The sequence below is a fragment of the Schistocerca piceifrons genome, chromosome 4, assembly GCF_021461385.2.
Source record: "Schistocerca piceifrons isolate TAMUIC-IGC-003096 chromosome 4, iqSchPice1.1, whole genome shotgun sequence".
Taxonomy (NCBI): domain Eukaryota; kingdom Metazoa; phylum Arthropoda; class Insecta; order Orthoptera; family Acrididae; genus Schistocerca; species Schistocerca piceifrons.
In genome coordinates, this window is record NC_060141.1 from 176,602,516 (window position 1) to 176,627,559 (window position 25,044).

Genomic DNA, 25,044 nt, shown 5'->3' on the forward strand with positions numbered 1-25,044 from the left:
CATTGGAATCTTCTGATTTATTTCTTGTAGTTTGCGTAATTAGTGTAGCTTTTGTTTATTGCCAGCGCGTAATTATAGAGAGAATCTCCTTTGTAGTTGCAGTCTTTCATTGTTGTACAGTAAAACAGTTGTGGCATGCATGTAGATTTGCACCAAGTATTTCGTAGCTGCGCTTGCAATTAAGTAGACATTATTTCCATTGCTATGTTATTTTATTTTGCTCTTCAAATTGTGTTTTTCTGTGTTGTCGTGTGAAATATTGTGACAATAATGGCGTGTGAAAAACGTAACACTAGGCTTCAAAGTAAACTGAGAAATAATAGTGACGACGAGCGTAGCTTATCAGCACCACTGTGTAGTGAATTAACAGACATTCGAAGTAGTAATTTGGTAATTGTGCATAGGGAAATGGAGCGGGCGGCAAATAATGGTGTAGACAGTGAAACAGGTAGTGAACAAGGAAGCATTATCGATCGATCGGTCGGCAACAGCTCGCCTCAGGAATTCGAAATGACAGAACACAATATTGCAAATACTGTAGACTTAGGTTTTGGGTCCTCACCGTTTTCTCAAATGAGTCAAGACACATTTTCTGCTTGTCAAAATGTGAATGTTGCCGGTGAAAATGCACTGCCAAAAAGTATAGAGAAACAGATTCCAGACACTAATACATTATTATTGCTGTAATGCAACAAATGGAACAAAATCAAAAACAAACACAGCAACAGTTAGACACAATGGAACAAAATCTTCAAAAGTTAGACACAATGGAACAAAATCAGAGACGAACACAGCAAAAGCTTCAAAAGTTAGACACAATGGAACAACACCAGAGACAAACACAGCAACAGTTAGACACAATGGAACAAAATCTTCGGAAGTTAGACACCACACTTGAACAAACACGTGAAGATTTAACTACTGAGTTACATAACATTGAATCGAAATGTCAAAAAGTCTGTAATGACGTAAAAACACAAATTTGTGAGCATTTTCAACCTATTCTTTCGCGGCATGAAAATGCATTACAGAATCACAAAGCAGCCATAAAAGAACTGCAAACCATTGATCATGAAAATCATGAGACCTTGTGGGCTAAAATTGACTCAGTTGCATCTACCGATTCGGTTACGCAACTTGCAAAAACTCAGGAAAACTTAAAGTACACAGTAGATTCGATTTCAACACAAATGGACACTCTGAAACTTGGTTCAGAAAAACACACTGAGGAAATGTGTTCACTATCGGAGAAAGTAGCCGAACTTTCGGATCAGGTCACTAACTTATCTACAAAGGTAGATGATGATCTGAATGACACAAGACCCGTAGCCTTCACTGACACAGAAGAGTATGAACAAATTAGAAAATTCAAACAAAATCAAAATCAAATCAATACACAGTACAAAAGAGAAATCCGGGAAGTACAAGATCAGTTGACAATGATTGTGTAACTTTCAAGGTGGAAGACGGAATTGCTGTCCACTACTTTTATGGCTATGACAGACAGCGTTTAAAATCAAACTGCTGTGAATATTCCGCTAAGGTCGCAGGTTCGAATCCTGTCTTGGGCATGGATGTGTGTGATGTCCTTAGGTTAGTCAAGTTTAAGTAGTTCTAAGTTCTAGTGGACTGATGACCTCAGATGTTAAGTCCCATAGTGCTCAGAGCCATTTGAACCATTTTTGTGAATATTCACGTTATGGGTAAACAGCTACCTCGGTCCGTAACATTATATTCATATATATGAATAATGTGCAGTTATTTTCGTATTTTCTAGAAGAAACTATGTTCTTGGAGAAGACGCAAGTTGCACTGACCTGTTGATTTGTTTCTCTTGTGTCGTTCATCATTTAAATGTGTAACTGGATAATAATAAACTTTTTATTTGAAAGTAGGAACCATTTTCCCGACATACCTACATTACGAAACTGATTTTCAGTTGCATGTTGTCAATCTAAAGGCTTCCAGGGGCAAAAAAAAATTGATTCCTTGATATTTCCTGTGAATACTGACCGAATTTAAAAATTTAAAATATAGTCGTATGTTAAATGCTTAACAGAGTTAGAAAGAGTGTTTGAGGCAGCTTAACGCACGACACGCAGATACCAGGTGACAGAAGCCTTTGGATACGTCCTAATATCGTGCTGCACCTCCTCCTGCCAAGAGTAGCGCAGCAACTAGTCCCGGAAAGTCGTTGGATGTCACCTGCAGAAATATTAAGCCATTCTGCCTATGTAGCCGTCCATAATGGCGAAACTATCACAGGTGTAGGATATTGTACACAAACTGTCCTCTTCATTATGTTCGATGGGATTCGGGTCGGGCGACCTGTGTGGCCAAATCATTCGCTGAATTGTCCAGAGTGTTCTTCAAAATAATCGCGAAAAATTGTGTCCCGCTGATATTGCGCATTTTCATCCATAAAAATTCCATTCTGGTTTTGGGGCATGAAGACCATAACTGGCTGCAAATAGTCCCCAAGTAGCCGAATATAGCCACTTACAGTTGAACGGGAGGATCCAGTCCGTCCTATGTGAATACAGCCCACACCGTTATGGAGCCACTACTAGCTTGAACAGTGCCTTGTTGACAACCTGGGTCCGTGGTTTAGTGGGCTCTGCGCCACACTCGAACCCTACCATAAACTCTTACCAACTGAAATCTGTACTCGTCTGACCAGGCTAAGGTTTTCCAGTCGTCTAGGGTCCAACCAATCTGGTTAAGATCTCTGTAGAGGCGGTGTAGGTGATGTGTTGTTAGCAAAAGCCCCTCGTCGGGCCAGGCGGGGTGGCCGAGCGGTTCTAGGCGCTACAGTCTGGAACCGCGCGACCGCTACGGCCGCAGGTTCGAATCCTGCCTCGTGCATGGATGTATGTGATGTCCTTAGGTTAGTCAGGTTTAAGTAGTTCTAAGTTATAGGGGACTATTGACCTCAGCAGTTAAGTACCATAGTGCTCAGAGCCGTTTGAACCATTTTGAACCCTCGTCGGTGGTGTGCTGCCATATCCCATTAACGCGGAATTTCGGTGCACTGTCCTAACGGATACGTTGGTCGTACGTCCCAAATAGATTTCTCCAATTATTTCACGCGTTGTTACTTGTCTGTTGGCACTGACTACTCTACGGAAACGGGGCAGCTCTCAGTCGTTATGCGCATGCCGTAGTCACTGCGTTGTCCGTGGGTAGAGGCAATGCATGAAATTTGGTATTCTGGGCACACTCTTGACACTGCATCTCGGAATACTGAATTCCCTAAAGATTTCCGAAATGGGGTGTCCCACGCATGTAGCTTCAAGTATCATTCCGCGTTCAAAGTCTGCTAATTCTCGTCGTGCGGTCATAATCACGTCAGAAATCTTTTCACGTAAATCACCTGAGTACATATGGCACCACCGCCAATGCACTGCCCTTTTATACGTTGTTTACGGGATAGTTCAGTCGAGTATATCGCTACACCATGATTTCTTGTCATCTCAGCGTATTCACACACTATTTCAGAATGAGAGCACTTAATGACTTTGTAAGGTGTATGCTTCGCCGGCGATGGGCGAGGCATGACAGAATCTCTGACCAGAGAGTAGTTTATTGTTAGTAGAAGTCAGTCTGCGCTTGTCTGCGCGAGTCTGCAGTAGTAGTCTGTCGGATACGGTAGTAGGGAGTCGACATGCGTCGGCTGTGTGCTCTGGTCGCGACTCTGGTCAGGACTCTGGAGGATGAGTATTGTTGTAGAAGGTAAAGAAGCTGCCTTGCGCATATTTAATAATGCATGTTAATTGTAATTTAATTTGTTCAGAAAAAATGCCCCAATAATATTTTTTTATAAAGTAACTCTTTTAAAGAAAAGTATTCATTTCAATTTAAAGAATTTTCCACTCTTTTGAAGAAAAAGCATTCATTTCAATTTAAAGAATTTTTCCTATGCATTCCTTCCAAGAATAAAATATATATATATATATATACGCCAGCATTGCACGAAGCTCTGTCGATAAATAAGAGCAGATATAGTTGCAGTTTATTGAGGTAAGAATTTTGCTTTTGTTATTCAGAATACAGGGCCGAAGGTCAGCGCTGCTGTCCTTATAAAATTTACCAGATATTATTATTTCTTTTGGGAGGTTACATTTCGTTCATGGTTCATTATTTAATTAATATTATTGTGTGGTTTTTGGTCAATTTGCATTTCTTAATTTTTGTGGGGAGTTTACGCTTGGCTCCATTTCCATTTTTAATTTAACATTTTTCGTGTGGAGAGATTACACTTGGCGTCATCCGGCCAGGATCGTATTTCTTTGGCAATCTTCTGATAAGTAGTCATATATCTGCTCTTATTTACTTAAATGTAATTAGCATTTGTCACAACGCATTTACTAATTTGTCGCTCTTTCTTCCACAGATCATCGGCAATTTGTTGCTCTTTGCTATAATTGTGTTTGTTGCACTTTTCATTGTCTTTGTTTGATTTGTGAATAATTTTGATTAGTGAAAAATGCCGCGAAAAACTGTTAACAGTACATCGCGATATACAATGAGTGAAATAGCCGATTTGAATAATTTGACCGATAGTACTTGCGACACGTAGTGTAATAATGACAGTTCCCATTTACAGACAATCAGTGCGTACTGATCACCGGTAATGATTTTATTGCTAGTGATGAACAAACGAATTCAATTGTGTCCGTTGTTAATTTAAAGACAATTGATGACGCGGGACTTTCTGTTACAATGAACGCTGCCCAACTTGACACACCCGGTTTGCAAAGTTTACGTAATGAACAGACAAATTTTTCTAATGAAAATGAGCAGTGTACTCAAAGTATGTCAGATTTATTTAATTCCAATTTAGTGACTAGCAGTGCACATCCGATTCATCCGATTGGCGAACATTTTCAAGAATCACAAAATGACCGAATGAATACACAAAACACGACAAAAGCAGATACACCATCAAACTGCACAGAGAATAGAGTAGGTAATATTGGCTTGGATCAAATTATGGCAATATTGCTACAACAGAATGAAAGACAAGAGAACAATCTTAAACAATTTGGTGAAAATCTCAAACAACAACTTAGTGAAAATTTCAAACAACAACTTAATGAAACTAATGAAAACGTCAAACAAATTAATGAAAGTCTTAAACAATCGAAAAAAGAACAAAAATACAATCACAAACAACTTACTGAACAGAACGTACAACTTAATGAAAAACTAGACAACAATTCCAGACAGCTTAGTGAACAGATTGCAGCTGTTGCCGCGCAGTGTCATGATACTAAAGAACAATTACGTGAGGAAATTGAGGCTTGTGCTAGGGAAAGTAGCGAAGAAATTAGATCTGTTGCGCAAGAATTAAGGGATATGCAAACAGCTGCAACAGAATCACTTAGAGACGAAATTAGTGCAGTCGGTAAACAATATTCTGAAAAAGCAACACAGTTACGGGACGAGTTTAAATTAATGGCAGCAGAACTTTCGCGCACACTGGATGCAAAAGTAGACGCGAAATTCGACCAACAGAATGGTCAAATTGCTGAACGTTTTAATCACCACCTACAAAACAGTGAAACGCGTTTCCGTAAATTCATACAGGAACTAAAGAAAGTAAAACGACAAGTCATGGAAACAATTACTGCACAGAGACAGGAAGATAAACGTAAATTTTTTGCGAAAGCAAAAACATACGTAGACAACAATATTGCTACAGTATCGGACAAAATTAATACCATCAAACAGTTGAACACCGAACTGCGTTATGAAATTTCTGATCTTAAATCAAAAACGGATACACACACAGTAGATTTTCCAACAATGACCGACAGACTCGAACAATTAGAACTAACACAGGATTCCGATGTCATCAAAGTCGACGTTAAAAAATTGAACGAAACCACACGTAAATTACAAAAACAGATTAATGCTTCTGACACTAAAAACGATGATCAGGTAAAAATACTGATTACAAAATATGATGAATTGGCCAGTCGTATTGACGTTATTGAAAGTAATAAGGACAGCAAATCAGACGACACTTCGCCGATTTCGTTTAATCAAACACCTGAATTCCAAAATTTACAGCAGACGATCAGTGAGATAGATTCATCTCATAATACATTACGTAGAAAATTGTCAACTTTACAGCAAAAAGTGACAGAGATAAAAAATATTTCACTTAATAACACGTCACAGCATATGGCACATTCCGAACATTTGTCACACTCACACAGCCAGTGTAAGTTGGATAATTTACAGAGAGTACGCGACTTAAAATCCGAAAAGCTACGCGACTTAAAATCCGAAGTGACACAGACAAACAGATTCTTATGTAATCGTGAATCTCTTCACACATTCAGTGACGAGAACGTTGATTATAAGCAATTTGTATGTGTAAAAACATCTAAGGTATTTGAAAATGACAGAGCACAGGTACACGCATGGAACTGGATACGTCGATTTATTTTTGTACTTTCACCAACTTGGTCTGTAACGCAGAAACTAGCTTTGAACTGGATACGACAATTTGCTCTTGAATTTTTACCAACATTTCGTGTAATGCAGAAACTACAATTAGCATGGATACAGCAATTTATTTTTGAATTTTCACCGGCATTGCCTGTAACGCAAAAGCTAAAATGTATTTGCAGCGCGTAATTGACCTCAGGGGATTCATTACCCTTTAATGATTATGTGCCGTAGCGTGCACAGGGCCCCGAGCCGTAGTAGTGCTGTTTCATCTTTAGTTTTCTGCACTGCTGCCTTCTCTTCTACTATCCTTTATATCTATCAAAACAGCTCTTTAACTATTGCTCTATCTAGGATTAAAAATGAGTAAAGAAAACCTGATACTACAAATTTTACCGTAAGTGACAGTTCTCTTTAGACACTCCCGAAATGACAACTATCGCTGTAACATTAATAACAGATAAAAATTGTAATCATTAGTATGTATAGCATTTAAAGTAATCGTCAAAATTATCAACAGGAACCACATTTTTAGTAATAATAGACGTTTTTCCCAACAACAGCAACAAAACCAACCGGTTAGCATACCTAACCAACAATGCAGTCTACAAGGTCAACCAAGCTTTAATGTTTCGCCGCGTGCGCCTATAGTCTCAGCTCCAACAAATAGTAACGCACAGCAACAAGGGAATCAGTACGTAAAGAAAATACAGTATTTCAATTCCTATCGCAATGCGCCGTATAGAAATGACTATCACGACAGACGTAAAAGTAATGAGCACAATTTTCAGCGTACATTTAATAACAGTAGGTCTTATCAGCAGCAAGAACATCAGCAACAACAAACAATCATGAATGAACCAGACAGTAGGTATCATCCAGAACGTAACACGTCAGGAAGAAATAACAGAACAGTACAAATAGTGGAACTGCCACAGCATCCGCCCGAAAATAATGACACGTCAGATGGAATTTGACTAGATACAGTACAGGTTGCATATTCCAGTAACGCAAGTAATACTTTTGACACGCAGAATCTTGATCGCGAAAACGTTATTTGAATCATGCTTTGTTGAATGCACCACTTTTATCGCACCCAGATCTTACCGGAAATTTTTCTATTGCCACCGACAGTTCTAACACCGCTTTAGGCGTACACATTTTTCAGGAAATTGAAGAAGATGATTCTACAGTAATTAAAAACATCGCCTTTGCAAGTCGCATTCTGTCACCTGCTGAACGAAATTATTCTGTTACAGAACTTGAAACATTATGTGTTGTATGGGCTTTTACCAGATTTAGGCATTTTCTTTATGAAAGACACACTACCGTTCACACAGACCACAGAGCGATACAATTTTTACTTTCGGCTAAATTTACACACGACAGATTAAGTAGATGGAAACTTTATTTGCAGGAATTTAATTTTACAATTGCTCACATTCCTGATACACGAAATATTGTAGCAGATGCACTATCCCGTTCTCTCAGCAACAATCGGCAAGACATCGCAACCAACTTCTGCTAAGCAAATTTCAGCGTCATGTACATTCAACAAGTTGCATTTGAAAATTTCATTTCGTCGTCATTACAAGACATAGCACAAGAGCAGAATAAAGACAACGTATGGAAAGAGATTAAACACCTTTGGCAAGATAGGAATAATGTTACCATTAGAAACCATTACACTGTACGCAATGACATTCTATTACGCCGCTCTCATCCTGACAGCAACAATTGGTTATTATGCATTCCTGACGAACTTTTTAATAAATTAATCTGGTACACTCATTTAAGTTACGCACATTACGGAGCCAGAAATGTTTTCTTATACTGAGACAGAACTGTTATTTTACCAACATGGAGAAGCGTATTCGACGAGTTTTAGCGTCATGTAAAATCTTCCAGAAAGCTAAGTCAGATACGACTTCACATATCCCTCCATTACATCCCATTGTACCTGTTAAATTAAGACATATGGCCGCTGTAGACATTTTTGGTCCGATTCCCAGAACTAATAGAGGTTTTTGCTACATCTTTGTCGCTGTTGAACTCACTTCAAAATTTGTTACCTTCACTCCGTTACGTAAAGCTACTGCTAAAACTGTTTCGAAAGCATTTGTAAAACATTTTTTATTTCATGTAGGGCATTTGTTGAAAGTAATTTCCGACAATGGATCACAGTTTCGATCTGCTATATGGACACGTATGTTACGAACAAGAAACATTTCTCCGATCTATATATCCAAGTATCACGCTTCTTCGAACCCTTGTGAACGATTAATGAAAGAAATTGGTAAACAGTGTAGAATTTATTGCCATAAAAAACATATTGATTGGGACACACATTCCAAGATGTAATTAATTCCATACCAAATGAATCTACTATGCTATCTCCGACTGTTATACTGAAAAATGTTGAACCACCTAACAAAATTAAAGAATTAGTAACATTTCCTACATCTCGTCGACTACGACACCATGAAATAATTGACATTGCGCTGAACAACATCAAACGTCATCAAACGTGTCGCAGAGCGCCGGAGGAGACAGCAAAAACAGGTTTGTACATGCCATGACTTTCACATTGGACACTATTTATCCAACAAAGGAAAGAGTAGATGCAGTAAATTTCAGCTTCTATACGCAGGTCCATATTGGATTCGCAGCATTCCTCATCCCAATGTAGTACACGTCGAAACTTTGAGAACCAAATAAACCAAAGGGAACCACCACGTATCCAACGTCAAACCTTTTATTGAATGAACATGCTTTATGATTTATCACACTGTAATGCCATTTCCTAATTTTTTATGACCGCTTATGCAATTATATTTACATGAACACCTACTGATGATTATCGTAAATTTTTCTTGGCAAGCGCCCGGCAAGGTAAGGTTAGCAGGTCGCTTTTCTTGTCGTTACACATCAGAGCGTGCATATTTTTCATTTTTTTTGTCTATGTATGACTGTTTTCCTTTTTTGTTTGTATGCACTATGAAATAGTTAAGATGTAACAAACACCAGTTTGCCATATGATATCTCAACATCGTGACTACTTAACTTTTTTTTTTTTTTTTTGCTGCTACAGTGTAATACACTGTGTACATTTTTGCTTCTGAACACTGTCAATGTTTTGACATATTACGTTTTCTGTCATGCTATGCTGTATGCTCAATTATGTTACTATAAACCAGTTTTTATCTAATGGGTATATGAATTAAATGCAAGACATTAATCTTTGTTCATCTTTTTCAGAAAAGAAATAATGTGTAAACGAAATAAATTAAACAGAAATGGGAATTTCACCTTCGGATTGAACGAAAGAGGATGCAATACCTCGTGATGAAGACTAAATGGATCAGAATTAACAAGCATTAACAAGAATATACTATACACATTGTAGAATAGCAGTCTTAACTAATTTTTTCTTTCAGAATACGAGGCGATTGATGCAGGCTGTCAGACAGAACTACACATTATAGCTTTAGTGATATAAATAAGGAATAGTTGTATAATGAATAATGAAGTGACTTTTTTTGCAGATTATAATGAATGCTGACGAATAATGATGAAGAATATGCTACTATGGATAATGAGGTTTTTCTTTACAGGTGATGATAATAATGGAGTTATGGTGATATGGATAATGAAGTTTTTCTTTGCAGATGAAAATAATGATGAAGTTTATATATTTGCTGTTAGTTAAGAAATGCTATGTAGTTATTTAAGTATTTGTTGCAGTTCGTTTTGACAGTATGTATTATATGGCATGGTATGATGACTGAAGGTTTTGGAAAGGACAGCTAGAGAACATATATTTTTATACACATTTCACTACCTGTTAATTCGAAGTTCACTACTTTTCAGCGTAATATGCGTTTCTTCTTTCAGCTCAATGATCCATTTTGTATTTTTTCCAGGAGAAGCGTTTCATGATACTTACTAAACCTGTTACTTATTAAACCTGTTCTAGTACTTACATTTTTTTTATTTACCCAGTTGTGTCTATCATTTATACATGTGGTCACATATACTCTACTTGTTTCATAACGTTGCTACAGCTGACTCATGACGAATGACGTTACACATCTTCATTTCCACCAATAACTCAAAAGCAAACAAAGTAATTACCAGTCCCAAATAATGCTACTAGTTTAAGAGAGTTCTGAATAATACTGATCAGCTCTGATTAGTATGTCACTTCAATAATGACTTCTGAATAATACAAAAAAAAAGAAAAAAAATGCTTTGAAACTGGCCAATGAATGCCACAGTTTATTGTAATAAGATTACCTATGGTGCCAATGATTACTATAATTAGATTAATTATGTATAAATGCTATGCCAATAATTAACTCATTTTGAGTAATGACTTCTGAATAATACAAAAAAATGCTTTGTAACTGGCCAATGAATGCCACTGTTTATTGTAATAAGATTACCTATGATGCCAATGATTATTATAATTAGATTAATTATGTATAAATGCTATGCCAATAATTAACTCATTTTGAGTAACGACTTCTGAATAATACAAAAAAAATTCTTTGTAACTGGCCAATGAATGCCACAGTTTATTGTAATAAGATTACCTATGGTGCCAATGATTACTATAAATAGATTAATTATGTATAAATGCTATGCCAATAATTAACTCATTTTGAGTAATGGCTTCTGAATAATACAAAATAAATGCTTTGTAACTGGCCAATGAATGCCATTGTTTATTGTAATAAGATTACCTATGATGCCAATGGTTACTATAATTAGACTAATTATGTATAAATGCTATGCCAATAATTAACTCATTTTGAGTAATGACTTCTGAATAATACAAAAAAAATGCTTTGTAACTGGCCAATGAATGCCACTGATTATTATAATAAGATGACCTATGATGCCAATGATTACTATAATTAGATTAATTATGTATAAATGCTATGCCAATAATTAACTCATTTTGAATGATCAGTTCTGAATAATGCATAAAAAATGCTTTGTAGCTGGCCAATGAATGCCACTGATTACTGTAATAAGATGACCTATTATGCCAATGATTACTACAATTAAGTGAATTATGTTAATACTATGCCATTCATTAGCTTCTGTTTTGAATGATGACTTCTGATGGTTTGTACTGGGCAATGAGTGCCAATAATTTCTATATTCAGAAAATTTATCAACATTATTCTGTAATACTACATACATGGTACAGAAATGTTCAGTAACTGGGCGATGAGTGCCACCAATTACTCAGATCAGTTGTTAGACCAGTGTAATTCTCAATGAAGACTACTATGTGACTTAATGTCCTTCACCTTCTGACCGAATTACCAGAAATTACTGCAATATCCATTTGTCCTGTCTATCCTCATGATCATGGAGCACTATATTTGGTTTTTGCACTAATTCTACGTTAGTCTACTTTACAAGAACATGGTGTTGACATGACATGCTGTCCACTAGATGTTATTATGGTCCCACTGTTTGGTGTACCTAGTGTACTACCAAAATGATAGCATGGAATATTATTACGACATTTCAGTGTCCTGGCTACACTGATTAATACTTGAAGGAAAAGAGCTTCAGATTGTCTCCCTTGGTGTTGTGCTTCTGTAGAAAGATATGGACTTTCAGTGCAGCTGCGTGCAAACTAAAGTGCTACAACCATGACGCAACCCTTCCATTCCCTTCCTAATTCTTGTAAAATGATAAAGACATATACTGTGCGTGTGCACTTCATTTCATTTGTTAACAAGATCAGTTGTCCTAAAAATACTAAAGACTTCTATAGTGCATGTGCACTTTATTTTACTCCTTGATATGTTTATTTGTTGTAAAAAAATATTAGAGAGTTTTATAGTGCGTGTGCACTTTATGCCATTTGTACTCATTACGTATATTTTTTTGTGATTCCCAGATATGTTCTGTATTACAGTGCATGTGCACTTCCGTCATTTTGTTAACATGATTTGTATTCATTGCTTATGCATTTTGTGATTTGCTGATATGTTCTGAACTACAGTGCGTGTGCACGTTTGTCATTTCTCAATATGATTTGTACTCGTTGCCTATACATTTGTGATTTCCTGATATGTTCATTACTTCAGTGTGTGTGCACTTTTGTAATTTGTCAATATGATTTGTACTCATTAGGTTTATTTGTTGTAAAAATATTAGAGAGTTTTACAGTGCGTGTGCACTTTATGCCATTTGTACTCATTACGTATACATTTTGTAATTCCCAGATATGTTCTGAACTTCAGTGCGTGTACACTTTTGTCATTTATCAATATGATTTGTATATACATTTGTGATTTCCTGATACGTTCACTACTACAGTGCGTGTACACTTTTACCATTTGTTAATATGTTTTGTACTCATTGTGCATACATTTTGTCATTGCCTGATATGTTCTGTACTCAGTGCATGTGCACTATATTTTATTTCATGTTCTGCACCTATATCTATGTATATATTCTGTGATTGTAAAGTTAATTAATTAAGAAAAATTTGTTGCTCATGGCAAGTCCAATTGACTCACCATCGTTGCCAAATTTTTGCCCCCCCAGTGGAGGGTTATGTAAGGTGTATGCTTCGCCGGCGATGGGCGAGGCATGACAGAATCTCTGACCAGAGAGTAGTTTATTGTTAGTAGAAGTCAGTCTGCACTTGTCTGTGCGAGTCTGCAGTAGTAGTCTGTCGGATACGGTAGTAGGGAGTCGACATGCGTCGGCTGTGTGCTCTGGTCGCGACTCTGGTCAGGATGCTGGAGGATGAGTATTGTTGTAGAAGGTAAAGAAGCAGCCTTGCGCATATTTAATAATGTATGTTAATTGTAATTTAATTTGATCAGAAAAAAATGCCCCAATAATAATTTTTTATAAAGTAACTCTTTTAAAGAAAAGTATTCATTTCAATTTAAAGAATTTTCCACTCTTTTGAAGAAAAAGCATTCATTTCAATTTAAAGAATTTTTCCTATGCATTCCTTCCAAGAATCAAAAAAAAAATATATATATATATATATATATATATATATATACGCCAGCATTGCACGAAGCTCTGTCGATAAATAAGAGCAGATATAGTTGCAGTTTATTGAGGTAAGAATTTTGCTTTTGTTATTCAGAATACAGGGCCGAAGGTCAGCGCTGCTGTCCTTATAAAATTTACCAGATATTATTATTTCTTTTGGGAGGTTACATTTCGTTCATGGTTCATTATTTAACTAATATTATTGTGTGGTTCATTTTTCATTAAACATTTCTGTGGAGAGGTTACAACTTGAAATAAACTTTATACATAATTTCAGACCTTTTCTCTCGCTTACATTATCAACGTCGAATATTTAAGACGTTAACTCATTTGTTGAATAATTAGAAGTTTGAACCAGTTTTGGTCCTGGCAGTTTGATTCCGTAAAGAATCTGGAGTGAGCAGTGATGTTTCAAAATACCGGGTGGTTACAATCAAACTTCCTCCATTTAACACGCTGTAACACGAGAAGTAATTACCGTACGAGTACCACAATTGGTATTAATATCAAGGACATGAGAAAGAGAAGTTATGCAGAATCAGTTCAACTGAAACACTTTTAATGTGCTACTACGGTACATCATACCATTACATACCGGTAACATTACTGCTACAAAAGTGGCTGAATATGGCGCCCATCAGAGTCTGAAAGCGCAGGACTGTATTCTGCACAGCGGGTAGGTATGCTGGCTACCTCTCTTGATATACTATGCCTCAGATCAGCACATGTGTGAATGTTTCCCTGGTAAATCCCGTCCTTCAGGCCGCCCCACAACGAGAAATCACAGCTACCGAGATCAAGTGATCGTGCTGGCCAAGCCTTTGGAATCGATCGGCTGATAATTCGATCAACTATGTTTCGGAGAAGCAGGTGAACTACACAAGCGATGTGAGGTAGGGCTCAATCATGCGTGAAAACTACTAAGTTCAATACGTCTCTCTCCTGTAGGCCGGGTGTGACACGCTGACGAAGCGTATTGCAGTAAAGCTGGCCAGTTACACAGCATGGTCTTGGTCCTTGAGCGCCAACCTCTTCAAAAAAGAATGGGCCTGTTATGAAAGTAACCGTGAAGCCACACCATGCGGTGACACGTTCACCATACAGAGGAACTTAATGAACTGTGACTGGAGGTGAAGGTCCGTACACTCGACAATTCTGTGTGTTCACCTCACCCATCAGAGAAAAATGAGCTTCGTCTACCCTCAGGATGGTCCAGGGCCAGCCCTTGTCAACTTCTATCCTTGCGAGGAAGTGGAGAGCGAAGTCAACACGTCGCTGTGCGTCCTGCGGTGCAAGCTGCTGTACGATATGGATCTTGTACGGATACTTTTTGAGAATGGTACGAAGCACCCTCCGATCAGTCGACCACGGGATGTTCCACTGTCGTGACACAGTATGCGTACTGCCTGACGATCAGGAATTGAGCGCAGCGTTGTCTGCCATAGCAACAGCGATTTCATCAACAACCTGCGATGCAACCGGTAGTCAGCGTCTTCCCGGAGCGACGCCCCGTTCTCCAGTTGATTCGAACTTCTTCATAATGCTCCGCACAGCAGTTGGAGAAAGAGGACCTTTCAGTAATCCTTTCAGCCGCCGATATTCTCGAGGTGCAGTGGCAGCATTACTGTTGTTTTGATAATAGAGCTTCATAAATAATGCCCTGCTCCTTTTGTCCAATCTCATGTCACATGTGCACTGCGACAGGTCAGGTGTGTGAGACTGTGGATCATGATGACTGATCATGGTATTTGGTGGCCTTAGTTAGTGATGCATGGAAATCATGTATCCCGTAGTCTGGACATTAATGCTACCAAGTTTGGTACTCGTACGGTAACTAGTTTCCGTGTTATTATTTGTTAAATGGGGACATTTAATTATAACCATCTGGTATTATGACTACTACCCACCGCGAAACTGAATGCCACGTGCTGTCGTTTCCACACGTGTCGCGATAAGAAAAGTAAACAAACGGACCGAAATGAATGGGGAACCATTCCTGCGATGAAACGAGCCGCAAATGGGGAAATTCATTGACATCAGTGACTTTGATAAAGGAAAAATTGTTATGATGCGGTGTTGGGAACAAGGATTTCGGAAACAGCGAAGCAGATCAGATGTTCGTGAGCTACTGCCATGAGCATGTATGGAAAGTAGCTGAAGTACGGTGAAGCCAGGAGTTTTTAACAAGGTGTTGGACGTCCACGCCTATCACGAAGGTTGGAGGCTTGCCCGTTTTGCAAAGTGTGATAGGAGGCGGTCTGTGGCAGATCTGGCGACAGAGTACAATGATGGTGCAGTCACACGGTTCAGCACACATTTTTGGACATAGGGCATACATGTTCCCGTGTTACTCCAACGACATTGTCAGTTTTCACCGAGATTGGACCGTGTATCAATGGAAATATGTTGCATCGTCGGATTAACCACGCTAATTATTACATCAGGTCAATGGCAGTGTCCGTATATGTAATAAACCTGGTGAACGGTTGCTCGAAATACCGCACCACGGTGAGGGCGGTGGGGCATTCTATGGATGGCATTCACCTGGGCTTCCATTGATATGCGGTAGCCATCTATGGCACCTAATGGAAGGCACGTCGACAGTTCTGAGCCGGCCGAAGTGGCCGTGCGGTTAAAGGCGCTGCAGTCTGGAACCGCAAGACCGCTCCGGTCGCAGGTTCGAATCCTGCCTCGGGCATGGATGTTTGTGATGTCCTTAGGTTAGTTAGGTTTAACTAGTTCTAAGTTCTAGGGGACTAATGATCTCAGCAGTTGAGTCCCATAGTGCTCAGAGCCACTTGAACCATTTTTGAACAGTTCTGAACTGCGTGAACATTATTGCGGACCACATGCATCACTCCATACTTGATGTGTTCCCCGACAGCAATAGTATCTTGCAGAGGGTTAACTGTTAGCGTCAGAAAGTCTAAATCGTGCCATAGCGGTTTGAAGAGCCTGACAGAGAAATCACGTCGAACCTTGGCCAACAAATCCTACTAATCTGAACCCGATAGAACACATCTGTGGCGCTATCGCACGAAAACCACCAGCCAGTAATTTACGGGAATTGTATAAACTGAGCATTGACATCTACGGACATGTACTTCTACAAACCTACCAAGAATCCATATCACGCAGAATCGATGGTGTTTTGTGTTCCGACTTATCGATGAGTACAGAGAATCAAATGTACTGGTAATACTGTGTAGACTACCATTATTTTTGGGACATCTGAATTAAATAGCGACGCTGCCACAGCTACTGCAAAAGGCCACTGGAGCTGGCGAACCGAGATCTGGCTCAACACTGTTACGCCAGATGCAATCAGAACTACTGCTACGACACCAGGCAGTTTCCACACTGCAGACCACGCAAGGGGCCAGTATCATAATAACGACACAGTAGAAGGACGGAACTGCGGTGGCACCGAAGTCTGACTACTTTACACCTGTACTGAATGCGTTGTCGGCAATACGTGACGGGAAGTGGTGCTTTGGTAAAAATGTACGCACCAAGCTAGTGTAAATACTCATCTTTTTTTGAAGGTCGACAACAGTCGACGGGTCCACGTGGTTCTACAAGCTGTCTCCACAATACTTGACCTTCCCTATTTGCAGGCAAACTGCCGGCTCAGAGTCCGATGCTGTTGACTTGGTACCTTCCAGTGGGTGTCATCTCTAGACCTGACTCCAGCCGCTGCCAGCCGCACAGTGTCTGCAAATATATGGGCCTCCGTGTAGACGAAGTTGCTGACGGCCGTCTTCCTCCGCCGAGTCTACTGTGTACAATTTATGTCTCACACGTATTTTGACGTTGCACACTGTTTTTTTATCTTTCATCCCCCCTTACAAGGTTGGGCTCTATCTAGCGCTTAGCTCTTTTCATCCATAGGTGCTTTAATACTGTTGGGACTCCATTTGTTTATATTATTTGGAAAAACTGATATTTCTTGTTTTACTTAAAATATGGATTATCCAAATCAATAACAATAATTGTTCAATAATACGTTATATGTCTTCTATTCCTATTCATTATAACTTTCTTCCTTTTTCCTACTTAATGTGCTTCTTCCTCTTTTCTTCTTGTTCCTGAGGGAAAATGATGTTGTATCCCAGCATTCGCCTTACAGGTAGGGAAAACCTCTCAAAAACACTACCTGCGATAATGTAACTTATATAATGTTTTACTTTATATCGTATTTTTCTCTAGTATTTCAATTATTTAATCTTTTATTATAGAACTGACATTTACACTTCAGCTTTCATTAACTGAATGGCTAATATTATTAGAAGGTCCAAGTTTAATTATTCTGTCAAACTCTTCATTAGTCTCTTTAATACACTGTGCTATAGTGTGCGATGGAACTTTGTACTGGTAGCGTGGAAAATTAAAATGCATAAGCTCTTCTTTTAATGTTTCAGTTCTTAACGTATCAGAGTGAAGTCTATTCATTCCTGTATTGCTGACAGGCTCAATAAGTCGGTGCTTTAGCGGTAATATATTTACTGAATTATATATGTCTTGATTTGTAGTATAGAGATCTAGTAGCAATTCGTAGGATTCTTCTTTCTGTGCTTAAAACTCTTTCTGTTTACTGTTTACTTGCAAATCCATACTGGTGCCCCATATTCCAAGACTGGTCTTATCAACGTTTTATAAGTATAAATTAATGTACTGTTGGGTGTTCCTCTTATGCGTCCTCTAATTAACTTTAGAAGTCCGATTCTTCTCCTTCCCTTTACTAGGATGTTATCTAGGTGAGGCTTCCTTGCCAGTGTTGTGTCCATTATAAGATCTAAATAGTTTTTCTTTTGGTTCTGGTAAGATTTCTTCTCCCCAGAGTTTTAACTTTACTTTATCTGGTGTTTGTAATTTATTAGTAGTAAAATTTCTATCTAAATATCACCAATTGACTCTTCTGCGCCTTAGGTTTAATATGCCAGGTGCTGAGCCATTTTTCTAATTTTGTGAGGTATTGTGTTTCTGTATTATTCAATTCTTCGGATGTTCTCTCATGACACCAATAAACTGTATCCTCTGCATAAAGTGCCAAGCCTTCATTCCAATGGCTAAGCTGTGGAATATCAGCTGTATATAAGCTGTATAGCAAAAGTGAAAGAATAGCACCCTGTGGCACCCCGGCTTCTCGAATGAACGGACCGGAGAGTTTGTTACTGACCGATACATATGTAGATCTATTGTCAGTACTTATAAGTAAGGAGTAAGATAAATTGAATTGGAATACCAAAGTTTCTTTCTTTCTTTCTTTCGCTTACGCCATAGTCACGCAGCGATCACAGGGTCGGCGTGGTTACAACGGATTTGGCAGTGTTAGTGTTAGGGATGGCCGGATACCCTTCCTGCCGCCACCCCGTACCCCACAGGACGGAATCAGTGTACCCCAACTGTCTGCGTCTAGTGTAAATCACGAAATAGTGCGGACGTGTTTCAAGTGTCTGCGACGCGCGTAACTGAGGCGGAACGTGGGGACCAGCCCGGTATTCACCTAGCGAGATGTGCAAACCGCCTAAAAACCACATCCAGGCTGGCCGGCACACCGGCCCTCGTCGTTAATCCGCTGGACGGATTCGATCCGGGGCTGGCGCGTCTACCCGAGTCCAGGAAGCAGCACGTTAGCGCTCTCGGCTACCCTGGCGGGTTTGGGATACCAAAGTTTATATGCTTGTAATATAATACTGATCGCCATACTCTATCAAAAGCTCTTTCTATACCCAAATATAAGGCTGATGCACAATCTGTGATATTTAAGGCTTTGGTAATACTAGTACATATTCTAATAATCGGATCTATAGTTGAATGTTGTTGTCTAAAACCTGCTTGCATGTCACTATAAGCCTTTGATCTTCTGCAGATTTATGTAAACGTCTGTTTAATATGGACTCAAAAGCTTTTCCAATAGTTAGATACTAGTGTTATAGGGCGATAGGATGATGGATTATGTAATGGTTTTCCAGGTTTTGGTATCATAACTGCATCCGATGTTTTCCATTTTTTCGTTATTTGTTATCATTTTAAAACATTGTTATACAGTAAATGTAATGTTCTAATTATTTTCTCCCTTGATGCTGCTCTAAGTTGTGATCTGCCAACTCCATCCACTGGCGAAGCATAATTATTGTTATTATCATCGAACCAGTGATTTATATGGCTCAAGGACTCCTTACGACTGCGAAAGACAGATTTTCTCTGATTCGTGATACAGAAACTTTGTAGATAGAATGTGGAACATTACGGGTGCAATAGACTTACTTGCTTCTGACTTAAAATTGCGGAGAGTAGGATCGCAGTGGAATTGCAATTAGCGGCATTGTTGTAAGTTGCCATCTTGAACACCAACATAATTTAGTAAGTTGTGACTACATTTCACCTCAACAAGGAGATGATACATACTAAAAGGAAGCTAGGAAAATCGTTTATGGAAAATTATAATTTCATGAATGGAAAAGGTGCCCTCGGTTCTCTGGTTATGTTAACTTCCCGTTTGTTTGTGATTCGGAACATTTTTTGGTGTGTCGTAACTCGTGGGAACTTTGTATGCTGAAAAATCAGTAGAGCATGCACCACGGTCATTTATGTTCTATTTTAAGAGATTAAATTCCGACTATTATGGAAATTCATACACAACTTGTACACTGATTCTCATACTGCTAAGTGAGTACATCGCAGCACCCAAGACGGTTTCCCAGAGACGTACGTTTGTGTCCCTGATTGTTTTGATAATTTTCAGAATCGACAATCGCCGGAATTTTGCGAAACCACAGATATTTTATTCCAGGTGGAGAAAAATTAATTTTGTACCTGGAGGGGTGGGAGATAATTCTATAAATACTTATCTCGCCCAAAAGTTTCCATTCAAGTAACTAGATACACTAGTGGCCATTAAAATTGCTACACCAAGAAGAAATGCATATGATGGACGGGTATTCATTGGACAAATATATTATACTAGAAATGACATGTGATTACATTTTCACGCAGTTTGGGTGCATAGACACAGAGCAATCAGTACCCAGAACAATCACCTCTGGCCGTAATAACGGCCTTGATACGCCTGGGCATTGAGTCAAACAGAGCGTGGATGGCATGTACAGGTACAGCCGCCCATGCAGCTTCAACACGATACCACAGTTCATCAAGAGTAGTGACTGGCGTATTGTGTCGAGCCAGTTGCTCGGTCACCATTGACCAGACGTTTTCAATTGGTGAGAGATCTGGAGAATATACTGGGCAGGGCACCAGTCGAATATTTTCTGGAACCAGAAAGGCCCGTACAGGGCCTGCAACATGCGGTCTTGTATTATCCTGCTGAAATGTAGGGTTTCAAAGGGGTAGAATGAAGGGTAGAGCCACGGGTCGTAACACATTTGAAACGTAACGTCCACTGTTCAAAGTGCCGTCAGTGCGAACAAGAGGTGACCGAGACGTGTAACCAATGGCACCCCATACCATGACGCCGGGTGATACGCCAGTATGGCGATGACAAATACACGCTTCCAATGTGCGTTCAGCGCTATGTCGCCAAACACAGATGCGACCATCATGATGCTGTAAACAGAACCTGGAATCATCCGAAAAAATGACGTTTTGCCATTCGTGCACCCAGGTTCGTCGTTGAGTACACCATCGCAGGCGCTCCTCTCTGTGATGCAGCGTCAAGGGTAACCGCAACCATGGCCTCCGAGCTGATAGTCCATTCTGCTGCAAACGTCGTCAAACTGTTCGTGCAGATGGTTGTCGTCTTGCAAACGTCCCCATCTGTTGACTCAGGGATCGAGACGTGGCTGCACGATCCGTCACAGCCATGCGGATAAGATGCCTGTCATCTCGACTGCTTGTGATACGAGGCTGTTGGGATCCAGCACGGCGTTCCGTATTACCCTCCTGACCTCACCGATTCCATATTCTGCTAACAGTCATTGGATCTCAACCGACGCGAGCAGCATTGTCGCGATATGATAAACCGCAATCGCGATACGGTACAATCTGACCTTTATCAAAGTCGGAAACGTGATGGTACGCATTTCTCCTCCTTACACGAGGCATCACGACAACGTTTCACCAGGCAACGCCGGTGAACTGCTGTTTGTGTATGAGAAATGGGTTGGAAACTTTCCTCATGTCAGCACATTGTAGGTGTCGCCACCGGCGCCAACCTTGCGTGAATGCTTTGAAAAGCTAATCTTTTGCATATCACAGCATCCTCATTCCTGTCGGTTAAATTTCGCGACTGTAGCACGTCATCTTCGTGGTGTAGCAATTTTAATGGCCAGTAGTGTATTTTTCAGTCATAATAATTTAAATTTCAGAGGGGAAGGGAAGTTCCAATACGACAGGACTCAGCGCCTTCCGGTGCGTCCTGCCCTGAGCTGCACAGCGGTGACCAAACGGTGCACATGTGAAGCTGTACGCATCCGAATCAGCGGTTCTGTTGAATCGCAGGCGTCTTCATGGGAACCGTAAGGTTGCGGGCCTATTGCCTTTATCAGCGCGTTCACACTGGCTGTCTGCAGCACGTGCCTTGGTGGGCGGTGACACCACAGAGAAACTCCATGCTGGTCGGGTAATTCACGAGAGGTTTCAGTAGCCAACCAGGTGGTAATCATAACCCACGAAGCGTCAGCACGGTGACTTGAACGCTGTCGTGGGGACTGTGTGTATCAGCTGCTCATACTCAACTTGAGCCGTGGACTCCCTCGAGCCACTACTTTTTCCGACGTCACTGTACGACCGAATGTGCCAGCCACAGATATGTCCGTAAGTTGTTCCCATGAAGTAAAAACTTTGAAGTTACTTGTCTAAAAATGTGATCAACAAAAATTGGAAAATGTATTTTTTATGATAATTATTCATACTTTATCCGTGGGACTCCCCTCACACATAGGAATTACCTTCTAGATGCAGATTGTTTCAAGAGGTACACTAAATATTTCAGGAAGCTCAAAATGGTTCAAATGGCTCTGAGCACTGTGGGACTTAACTTCTGAGGTCATCAGTCCCCTAGAACTTAGAACTACTTAAACCTAACTAAATAAAGGACATCACACGCATCCATGCCCGAGGCAGGATTCGAACCTGTGACCGTAGCGGTCGCGCGTTTCCAGACTGTAGCGCCTAGAACCGCTCGGCCGCTCAGGCCGGCTTTCAGGAAGTGGTAGTGCTTCTGAGCACTATGGGACTTAACATCTGAGGGCGTCAGTCCCCTAGAACTTAGAACTACTTAAACCTAACTAACCTAAGGACATCACACACATCCATGCCCGAGGCAGGATTCGAATCTGCGACCGTAGCAGTCGCGCGGTTCCGGAAAGAAGCGCCTAGAACTGCTCGGTCACCGCGGCCGGCTAGGATGTGGTAGTATAGACTGATTATACCAAACCCCTTCCCACAAAATTCGTTCAAACTTCATTGGTTGCAAATGTGCAGCTGGTCACGGAGATTTCAGGGAACAGACATGAATGTTTCGTATCGGTTAACATCCATGATCATAAGGCTGCGATAGCATCAGTGACTGTTGGTGTTATAAAGAATCTTAAGAAAAGCAGGAAAACATTTTTGCTCAGCAAGGATGACATGTTACAGATTGTGAATTATCTGAATACTCAACACCATTTTCGAGGGCGCAGATGTAGAGAACAAATGGTGAAATACAAAAGCTTGATCAACATGCCTTTGACAAGTATGTTCCGACCGAGGTTTTGAGGGGTCAGAAAAACCCACCGTGATAAACAACAGTGTTATCAAACTACTACGTAAAGAAAGCATCACAGATTCAAGATTAGTCATAACCTAGCTGACAAGCAAAAGATGAACAAAGCGAAAATGTTTGTAAGAAGAGCAGTTCAGTGAATTTAAAAGTAAAAGTTTTGCCAAACGGTCTGACTTTAAACCCTGAGAAGTTTTGGCCACTGAATACAATGGCACCAAAACGGAAGATAACAGAGAATATCGAAATACTGAATTCGTTCTATCGAAACGATTTCACCAAGGAAGACCTTAATATGGTATCTCCTATCAGTCATCGCACTAACGTCGGCGAAATGGTAGATACTAAGATAAATGATCGAGAAATAGAAAAGTAACTACAATAGCTTAGTAGATGAAAGCCATATGGACAAGATGAGATACTATAACGGTCCGAACTACTACACTACTGGCCATTAAAATTGCTACACCAAGAAGAAATGTAGATGATAAACGGGTATTCATTGGACAAATATATTACACTAGAACTAATATGTGATTACATTTTCACGAAATTTGGGTGCATAGGTCCGGAGAAATCAGTACCCAGAACAAACACCTCTGGCCGTAATAACGGCTTTGGTACGCCTGCGCATTGAGTCAAAGAGAGCTTGGATGGCGTGTACAGGTACAGCCGCCCATGCAGCTTCAACACGATACCACAGTTCATCAAGAGTAGTGACTGGCGTATTGTGACGAGTCAGTAGTTCGGCCACCATTGGCCAGACGTTTTCAATTGGTGAGAGATCTAGAGAATGTGCTAGCCAGGGCAGCAGTCGAACATTATCTGTATCCAGAAACGCCCGTACAGGACCTCAACATGCGGTCGTGCATTATCCCGTTGAAATGTAGGGTTTCGCAGAGATCGAATGGAAGGGTCGAGCCACGGGTCGTAACATTTCTGAAATGTAACGTCCACTGTTGAAAGTGCCGTCAGTGCGAACAAGAGGTGACCGAGACGTGTAACTAATGGCAACCCATACCATCACGCCGGGTTATACGCGAGTATGGCGATGACGAATACACGCTTCCAATGTGATTTCACCGCGATGTCGCCAAACAGGGATGCGACCATCATTATGCTATAAACAGAACCTAGATTCATTCGAAAAAATCACATTTTGCCATTCGTGCACCCAGGTTCGCCGTTGAGTACACCATCGCAGACGCTCCTGTCTGTGATGCAGCGTCAAGGGTAACCACAGCCATGGTCTCCGAGCTAATAGTCCATGCTGCTGCAAACGTCGTCCAACTGTTCGTGCAGATGATTGTTGTCTTGCAAACGTCCCCATCTGTTAGATCAGAGATCAAGATGTGGCTGCACGATCCGTTACAGCCATGCGGATAAGATGCCTGTCATCTCGACTGCTAGTGACACGAGGCCGTTGGGATCCAGCACGGCGTTCCGTATTACCCTCCTGATCCCACCGATTCCATATTCTGCTAACAGTCATTGGATCTCGACCGACGCGAGCAGCATTGTCGCGATACCATACACCGCAATCGCGATAGGGTACATTCCGACCTTTATCAAAGTCGGAAACGTGATGGTACGCATCCTTACACGAGGCATCACAACAACGTTTACCGGGCAACGCCGGTCAATTGCTGTTTGTGCATGAGTAATGGGTTGGAAACTTTCCTCATGTCACCAAGTTGTAGGTGTCCCCACCTGCGCCAACGTTGTGTGAATGCTCTGAAAAGCTAATCGTTTGCATATCACAGCATCTTCTTTCTGTCGGTTAAATTTCGCGTCTGTAGCACTTCACCTTCGTGGTGTAG